At 40.5% G+C, this 7632-nt stretch overlaps 1 long non-coding RNA gene across 1 annotated transcript; it reads right to left on the reverse strand.

The window, feature by feature from the left end:
- Positions 1 to 1385: 1385 nt before the first annotated feature.
- Positions 1386 to 3894, reverse strand: LOC137848461 (uncharacterized). Its single transcript, XR_011091365.1, has 3 exons — positions 3506 to 3894; positions 3297 to 3398; positions 1386 to 2219 (listed from the first exon to the last, which is right to left on the reverse strand). It is a non-coding gene; the product is annotated as an uncharacterized lncRNA (long non-coding RNA).
- Between the last annotated feature and the right edge of the window lie 3738 nt (positions 3895 to 7632).

Below are 7632 nucleotides of genomic sequence, written 5' to 3' on the forward strand. Positions count from 1 at the left end.
AGTTTTGGGCCACTCAGTACAAGAAGGACATCTGGGCCCTGCAGCATGTCCAGAGAAGGGCTAAGAAGCTGGTGAAGTGCCTAGAACACAAGTCCTGTGAGGAATGGCTGAGGGCACTGAGGTTGTTTAGTCTGGAGAGGAGGATGCTAAGGGGAAACCTTACTGCTTTTTACAACTACCTGAAAGGAAGGTGTGGAGAGCTGGGGGTCATTCTCTTTTTGCAGATAGGACTGGAGGGAATGGCCTCACATTGCACATGGGGAGGTTTAGATTGGAAATGAGGAGACATTTCTTCTCAGAAAGAGCAGTCAGGCATGGGAATGGGTTGCCTAGTGAAGTGGTGGAGTCACCGTCCCCGGGGGTGTTCAAGGAAAGAGACAGCAAAATGGAAGAAGATTTAGGCATTATAATGGGTACTCTTTGCTACTTTCCTGCCTGAGCAAAAAATTGAAAGTCCATATCCTGTCATATACTGTTTGTTGCCTGTCCCCATTAGTGATCCCAGCTATGTCCAACTCATTATGTATAAATGACTGAAGATTCTCCTTCTTCTTCTGTAGCTTTTCAACATATAAAGGAGACATTTAAGAAGAATGGACAAAGCCTTTTCACAGGAACCTGTGGTGACAGGACAAGAGCCAACAGTTTCACACTGAATGAAGGTAGATTTAGATTGATATAAGGAAGACATTCATCATGACAAGGGTGGTCAGACACTGGAACAGGTTTTCCAGAGAAGCTGTAGATGCCCCATCACTGCAAGTGTTCAAAGCTATGAGTGATTCTATGAGTCTTGTTGCCTTGTTCTAACAAAATACTAATACCTCTTGTTCTCGTTTGGTCTTGAACATTACTGATGTCCTGTTGACATAGAATCATAGAATCATCTAGGTTAGAGAAGACTCTCCAAATCATGGAGTCCATCACAGACTTGTATTGGCAAAAAGAACCTAGCACTGGTCTCCAAGGTGAAAAACTGTGGAAGTGATGTGCATCTCATAAGAATTTAGATGTGTAAGCACTTGATGAAGACTTCTGTTCATTATTGACCAACATTTTGCTTTCTTTAAGTTCAAACTGTAGGATAAAGTATATGAAATAATACCAAATGGAACATGCAATTAAATTAAAGATCAAAGACCTCTTCTTTTAAGTTCCTAACTTTTCCAGAAAGGCTTGAGAATAAACCACTAAGACTTTGCCAGAAATCTCAAGGTAAAATCAAGCTTTTAGAATATGTGAGCGTACATACATACTTTATACTGGATTGTTTTGTAACCTTCTGACATATTTGAAATTCAGAATATTTCAAACAGGTAATTTATTATTGTTATTAAATCGATTACAAAATAATATACATGATAAAAATCTAGAGTAAGCTGAGAATAATGTGCTTTCAGCAGCATTTTAAGCAAGAAATTACTCTTTTTTTGTACGTAACTGTGCCACTGGTAACAAATGTCATGATTTCATTAAAATGCTGTATAAAGTCCGTAATGTACAACTCCTTCAAACAGACCAAGGGGATAACAATGCTAAGCTTTAGTTACATGATTCACACATTTTATTTGACTAATTTTGGGACCTCTTCTTATACAGTTTGCTGCACTACAGTGGCCAGACCTATGCTTTGGATCACTATATCAGGTTATTGTATAGACTTATGTGAAATGTCTCTCATGGCCTATTGAACATTTACACGGGTGTCCTTCCTGTTTTCATCCTTGCAATTGTAGACTGCTTCTGTCCTTGACTAGATCTGGAGAGTGAGATCATACTTTGAAAACAGGGAAGAGAATTACAGCTCTCTCTTTGTTAAAGAAAATCGTCATGGGAATGTAACACAAGCCATTGTTTCACAACTTGGACTTGTGAGAATTTAGTTTTTGTAATACTTATTTTGTAGAAGTTTCTACAGAACAGCTCTAGCTTAAGTGTTAGTGTTTTTTTTTTTTTTTTTTTTTTTTTTTTTTTTTTTTTTTTCTCTTTATTTCTTTTCTTTTTCTTTTACATTTTTTTTTCCCTCTCCTTGACCTAACAAAGTGCTCTACTGGGGAAATTTAGCAACAGCTGGATTGCTCATTAATCAGTGGTGAATTAAGAGAATGACCTAGGACTGATTATCAGCTGGATTTTGTAGTATGTTGAAAAAGTTACATCAGGCTCCAGACAGTGTAACATAAGGTAGTATAACACAGACATCTCCAATTAGGGATCTCCTGGGGAGAAGAACAGAATGAAAAAGAGAGATTGATGGCACCATGTTTTGTTGAATGTCATTGGTGAGGAGTTTATATAGTAGCAGTCTAATTTATGGTGAGATAGCTGTGAATTTAATTCCCGTGTTAGCACCTGAGTATCTGTACTATGTTGACATTGTGATCTTATGCTGGTAGCAAGAATCTAGCAGTGTTTGCTAGAGTGATAAAAACACAAACTTACAAAACACGTTGGAAGATGATGTGCCTCTCACCAGTTTTTACAGAATGTAAACGAACAGTTCTCTCCGTTAAACTTACAATGAATGCTATCCTTCTGACTCAAAATACCTGAAACAGGTGGCAGACCCTTTTATAAATTCTTTGTAGAGGTGCCTACATCAGAATGGCTATAAATATTTTACAGTATCAATACATACAGGTTTATAATTTTTCCCTTAAGCTTTAGTTGTGGATTGCCCAATTTATTATTGTTATTATTATTATTTTTTAAAATTTTCAGTAACCATAATGCTTGTATATCAACTTTTAGCCATGATTCCTAAGGAATTGAGGATTCTGTAGTAACAGACGGTATCTCTAATTGTATATCAGTTCCCTTTACCCTGGTAACTGCAACCTGCTGGCCAAATCCTACTAAATCTGAATGAGATGATAGAAGTCTTAATAAGAAATATGTCATCTCTCCCTTCCCACCCCTTTTTCACCCCGCCACCCCTTTTCACCCTCAGTCGTGAATTTAAGCATAATATGATAGGTTTTGCTGTTATTGCTTAGCTCTGTGGGCCTTTTAGAAGTGGTCTGTGGATCTCCAGAATCATGTGCACAAAAGGTTGCAAATCTGTTCGTATGTCAGCAGCCAGTGTTAGGGCAGAGCAGAGTTACTGGGTGAGGTGGTGTGGCCAGTGTCACCTGTGCACCCTGAGGAGGACTGCAACAGTCCTTAGGGTCTACTACGTTATGTATTTACTTTTGTTCCTTATTTCCAAATCCAAAGTTGCTGTAACCCTTAAACAGCACGTTCCTTCCTGTTTGTTTATTGATATCTTCATGACATTTGAGGGATCAAATACTCACCAACCGATCAGGCTCTTCTGCTGCTCTCATATCTTTCTCATGCCAGTCCACATGGACACAGGAAAAGGAGCTCTAGAGCAAGATCACTGGAGGCACTGGGTCCTAAGGAAAAATAAAGAGAGATAGTCAGCCTCCTCTGCTTGGTGTAAGTGGCTGATAGGGCATTTGCTCCTGCCTGAAGGCAGAGGACTTGGAAAAGGCTCCAGTACTTCTCTGGCAGCTGCAGCCAGCAGAGGTGCTTGGCAGTGACCTGCAGTGCATCAGGGCCCAGGAGCAGGCAGGAAACCCTGCACAGCACAGGCAGGGAAAAAAACAAGCTCTAAAAACTGCCCCCACTGCCAGCAGCAGTGTTAGTTTGGGCTCAAGTCGGTCACCAGCCTGTGTCAGGTCCGGGGAGTCCAGGGGCTGGCAGGACAGTGTGGCTGGAGAGCAATGGCAGGGCACACATAACCCTTATACAGTGGGGAGCCAGAAAGCAGCCTGAGAGCCTGTGGCCTCTAGTTTGGCCCTGGTGAGATTGCACAACTTTGAATAAATAAGCCTTGTTCCCTGAGGAAGAGCTCAAAAACTTGTATGAAGCTTTGTGACAGTAAAGAATGCAATTGGAAGGAAAAATAATGCTGTGTGATTTGCTTGTTCATCCAAATTCAATAAATCCCTTTGTATGCAGCCATTGCCTTTATGCAAACTAAACATCTCTAACAAAGAAACAGGTTACTGGAGACTAATCTATTTTCTTGGATGGTTTCTTAGTAACTACAGCTGTGAGTTGCCAAGGAGCCTAGCTCAATGTTTTGTGATGAAGCAAGGAGCAAGAAAAATAAGTGAAATAAAAGAGTGCAAGACTGAGTTGTAAAGTTAAGTGCAGGATAATAAGCAAATATTTGTTGTTTGTTTTGTAAGGTCATCAACATTTTTTTTTTTTTTTCAGCTTTTCTTAAAATACACATGTTTGTATTTGAAAGTTTTGCTGTTGTGTCCCAGACATGTCTTCAGGCTTGTGCTGTCTGGCACGGCTGCGCTGCCAGGCTGTGAGCTTTGCCTGGACTAGCAGGGGCAGCATCCTGACGAGGAGGGAGTTGGGACACAGGGCATCTGGAAGTACTGTTCCAGGCAGCACAGGCTGAAGGTGCCACCAGAGGTTATTGATGTTGCTTCCACAGTGGTGACAGCCAGCATTTACATCCTGGATACTGTCAAAAATAGACTACAGGCAAAGGTTCTGCGTTTCTCCAGGGTGAAAACATTTCATCTGTATTCATCCTCTCCTTCTTGTTGGAGCAGAGGTTATTTTTTTGGCAGTTGAGGGAAAGAAGTGATGCAGGGCTCAGTCCCTGGAGAAACAGTGGGGATCAAGACCTGGGAGGGCAAAGACAGGAGTATAACTGGGGCTAAGAGACTCTGGAGTTAAACTGGGTTGTTCAAAGAAAGATAAGGGATATGAAAGGAAGAGGGCTGTTAGCCACTGGTTTGACTCTGACACCTTTGTCAAGATTATCCTTACCTGGCTGAGGCAGTGCTGCCAGGATGTGCTGGGTGGCTTCAAGATAAGTGACCAGGACTTTTTTGGCTATGTGATGGAGCCGGGAAGTGACAAAGCTATCAGGGACTTGGTAATCCATCCTCATTTGCTGGGGCCAGCTGTATGGCCATGCTGATACCATATGTCTACGATCTGAGTCTTAATATAAATTGGTTTATGTCAATGTCTTCCTCAGGGCATTAGGCTCAACACTCCAGATGGCAGAGTGCTCCTGGTACAGAAACCATATGGTAGCATATAGTAAAAGTTCAGAAAGGAGAAGAAATACATTGCGCCGCTTGTTTCTCATAACAATAGGGTCAATAACATTTAAGTCAGCATTAGTTAATGGCAGAAATGATACCAGCATTATGGGCTGGCATAATTAATGATGACAAAGCATAGGTGCAGCACACCCATGGATTGCCAAAATTGTGCAGTATCACAAGATTTTAACTGGACCCAAATTTTAAAGGAGTCTAACACTCAAAGGCTTTAACAAGGCAAAGGTTTTAAAAGGTTCTTGAGCACAGTTCCCAGTAACTGCAGAGTATATGTATAACATTTTAAACATGGCAGGTTTTGGAGCTGGGAAGCCTAGGACTGCTTGGTATCAGACCCAAGCCTGCACTGGGTACAGCAATGTCTCTGTGTTTGTGCGAAGACATACAAAGGGAGTGTGGGTCTGTATACTGGGAAAGGGGGGCCATGGGAAGTGGAAACTGTCAGCTCAGTACTGTATTTTTCTCTTCCTGTACTAAAATCTAGTATGTTAAATAGTGTCTTAAAACTCAGTCTACAGAATGTGTTTTTGTCTTACCACTAGCACCAAAAAAAAGAAAAAAAAAAAGACATTTTTGTTATCTGACCTCACCAGAGCTGCATCCTTTTGCTGCTGCTGGTTTTTAATGATCATTTTAAAGTGATTAACAGTGCCTGGAGCCATGACAGACTGACTTCCTGTGCTGAACTTCTACATGTCTGGATTTGCAGGAGGGAGTTCCTGACAAGAGAGTTTCTATAAAACAAGGACACTTGGGTCATTGTTTAGAAAAACTGACTGCATGGAAGAGATATAAGTCATGGACTAGGACAGATGCTCTGGCAGAGAGATTTTTACTTGTTTAGGGTTTCTTTTTTTAGCACCGGAAACACATTTGTTTGCAATTTCTAAAGGCATCGGAGCAGCAGTGTGACTGGTTGTCACTGGCTGCATTAATCTAATCTTTAGTTCTATCTTTAAAAATAATAATAATAATAAAAAAGTGGTGGGAAAGACTTTAAGATCAGGTGGGATTACTAAAAGATTTCATGCAGGGAGAGGCATGACAAAAACTCACTTATATCATGGGGAAGTGGAGATTTCGAAGGGCTTAGTTTCTGAAACAGTGTCCTCAGTATGTGGTTAACTACTAAACAAAAACGCCAGTGTTTACTGTCTATTCCTACCAGTAGAGACTCATTTTCAGCTGATTGCAGGATTCTTGCACTGTCTGGATCTCTTTTGGTTCCTGGTCATGTCAGGGGTTTCTTAAAGCTTATTACAAGGACTAGTTTAAGTCTTGGTCTTTTAGGTTTGTTTCTAAATGAACTTGCTCAACTTGAAAATTAATGTGGCTAATATCAGCCAGTAATTTTTTTATTTTGAATGGAAAGTTAACTAGGAAAAAAATAGAAAAATAGATTAAAAATTGGAAAAAAAAAAAGTCAGATCACAGTTTTTATTTAGTCATTTTCACCCCTAGGTCTGCAATCCATATTCAAGCATCAGAGTGTCAGTTTTTCACATGCTAAAAAATCTTCACATTAAATATTTACATTTCATATATCTTCAGAGCATCTGTCCCATCATTTCATAATCTTTGATGGGATCTAGTATGCCTTGTTTTAGATGCTGGTTGAATTTAGGATTTAAAGCACATAAGGAGTTCCTCTGAAATCAAAGGGAGAAGCTCTGTGTTAATTTGGTGTCTAAAGTAGAGTTAGACTGTTTTACATTGTGGACTGTCTCAAACTGAACTGGGCTTCTAGAAAGATCATGCTGGTCAGTAACACAAGTTATTGGCCAAGTAGCAAGGCCCAGCACTATGTAAATCAATACCTATCTGTATCATAAGCAAAGGTGCTTTTTATGAAACCAGAAAGCAAAGTCCATGAGACAGGTGGCTACTGGTGAAATCTGATTTAGATAGGCTTATTGGCATTATTTAAAGGTCCTTTCAACTATGGTAGTCTTTTTGCATGACTTGGTTTTGTGAGAGGGTTGCTGGAATAAAAACTGAATGCCGTCACATCAGTTTTGTGTCTATATCTGTCAGTGCTGCTCCTATTTACATGACACTGATAGATTTCTGTAAGTCCTGTCATACAAGCTTTTAGATTAGATTTAGTTTTGGATCAGAACCGTCACGTCTACTGAAGGAAATGGAAAAGGACAGAGGTAGTCAACACCCTCCAAAGCAGTCAGGGAAGATGTGCACCATTCCTACAATTAGTGTCACTTCATGACGGGGAGTCAAGCATATCCTTCTGACTGCCTTGACCTGCATCTTCCTGTTCTGGGTGGGCCCTAAAAACCCCATTCAATAACAGCAGAAAGGCCTTGGGAAGTTCACTGTGAAAAACCATGAATGATACTGTGTCAGAAACGGAAAGCTGCAGTATCTCTGACAAGGGAAAAACTACCACACAATCTGTCAGAGTGGCTGCAAGGGGATTGTCTGTATGAGATGGAGTACCTCTTCAATCTGAATTAAAGTGGAAAAGAAAGGGTGTGGAGGACTGGTTGGTGCAGTACGCTATGTGCAGAAGCAC

Source organism: Anas acuta, chromosome Z, assembly GCF_963932015.1.
Source record: "Anas acuta chromosome Z, bAnaAcu1.1, whole genome shotgun sequence".
Lineage (NCBI taxonomy): Eukaryota > Metazoa > Chordata > Aves > Anseriformes > Anatidae > Anas > Anas acuta.